A 2,410-nucleotide genomic window follows, 5' to 3' on the forward strand; every position below is an offset into this window, starting at 1 on the left:
CGTATACACACGTGTACATGGATTTATTTCAGTTTATCTCACCTTCATACATTCACTTTTATCGTATTTTATTTCTGCTTTATTTACTATACGTTTGTTCTATTTTTATTTCTAATTTTTATTTTTAAAAATATTTTTTATATTTTAATTTAATTTTATTTCATTTTTATCTTACCTTTACTCTATTTCTGCTCATATATAAATCAATCTATATCCCTAAAGAAGCAAATTGGAAAGGTACATTTATACCAGTACACATACATATTGATGTACATATTGACATACATACTTGTTGCGCGTGTGTTTGTATGTGATTGTGTGTGTGTGTGTGTGTGTGTGTGTGTGTGTATGTGTGTGTGTGTGTATGTATGTATGGCTTCCTGATGAGGACGAGACCAAGATGAGAATGTTCAAATTACAACAGCATATAGCTACTTCCTGCCCATCAGATGCGGTATTCTCTGCTTATAGTCTGTTGCTGTATAGGTGACTCGTAAAGAGACCATCGCATGTATTATCAGCTTTGTCACATTACAAAAGAAGGCAACAATTACGACAAATTAACGTCAAATTTCCGTTTGCGAAGCATTCCCCTAAGAAACGCTAAATAACAGCGATTTGATTGTACATAAATACATAGACATTAATGCAAGTTAATCCGTTTTGGTGTAATTGGATTTAAAGTGCTGTTTGGGAATATTTTTCAAGCATTTTAGCAACAGAATCAACAATGTTTTGTCCTTTGAAGTCAAAGAATTCGAAGCGAATTGATACGAGGGATAAGTTTTATCAAAATCGCATTGTTTTGGGATTTGAAAGTGACTCAGCTACACAATACTCGAAAATAACATCAATCATCACTTACATACATACACACATACATACATATACACACACATATATATTCATACAGATACACATACACACACATATATATATAAATTCATCCACATGCATATATAGATATATATACAGATATATATATGCATTATATCTGTATTCGTATACATATACGTACATGCGTATGTCTGTATGTATGTGTGTGTGTAGTATGTATGTATGTATGTATGTATGTATGTATGTATGTATGTATATATATATATATATATATATATATATATATATCATGGATCTTCTGTCGAAAATGATATGTAAGTGTTCGATAATGAGGGCAGAAGCAACTCCAACAAACTTGAGATAATAAGAAGAGGGCAACATTCAAACAAATCATCCGTTAAACTGGAAAGTTACAGGATATAGTATGGCTTCCACACAAAAAACATACTATCCAGAGATAAGAACCCTACAATATACTTTATTTGTTTTCATTATTTACAATTTAAGTATGTTCAGATAAAAATTCTACAATGTAGTTAATTTTTTTATCGTTATTTACAATTTTAATATGCTCAAAGAATTTTATTTAATTTGATGACTACACATATGGATTCCCAGTTTTGAAAGTTTTTTGGACAGTCGATTGCAAGTTGCACCTGTCAGACTTATATTACTTTCAGCAGCATGAGAGCAGAGAACTCAATTTCTGGCAATGCCATCTCTTCATCCTTCTCTTAATATTGAATAGATCGGTTGTGGTATTTTAGTCTGTACACTTTAACACAAATGTTGCAGCTATGTGCGTCACTTGCAGTAGATATTCAGAGAGCTTACTATCCACGCTGACACACGCTCTCATTCCATTATGGAATTTTTCCTTGAGTGTTTTGCTTTTTTTCGGTTACGGTCAGTCATAGTATGTCTCACAATATAAAGATACTTGTGCCTGAAGTTTTTTTTAAAGTCAGGAGAAGCCTTACACACAATACTCACAGTAATGGTTTTCTGATTAACACAACTTAATATACTTAATGATTTTGATCAACAGTGTTTATAAATTAATGTACTTAATGCAATTGAATTTAACTTAAATTTATGTACCACATTTATGTAATTATATATTCCGTAGTGTTAATCTTAATGAAACGGCTGTTGAGAACAATTAAAGTTTAAAATATAAGTGAAATTCATGCTTCCCTGCTTTTCTGCAGATACATACATGTACACACGCATACCCTCTCAGCCCGTCCCACATGTATGTGTACAGGTTTAAGTGTATACACGGAAGAAATGAGTACATAACATACTGCGTAGCATTTATATCCATGAATAAAGTGATGGTGATTCTCCCGTACATTTCTCACGTAAATACATGTAAATCATACTTAAGGAAACTACCAAAGTACTCAATAACGTAATGTTTAGAGGCTTATATTTATTCAGACAAACAAACACACACACACACACACACATACACACACACACACACACACACACATATTATATACATATATATATATATATATATATGAATATACATACATATATATATATATATATATATATATATATA

The sequence above is a fragment of the Octopus bimaculoides genome, chromosome 13, assembly GCF_001194135.2.
Source record: "Octopus bimaculoides isolate UCB-OBI-ISO-001 chromosome 13, ASM119413v2, whole genome shotgun sequence".
NCBI lineage: Eukaryota > Metazoa > Mollusca > Cephalopoda > Octopoda > Octopodidae > Octopus > Octopus bimaculoides.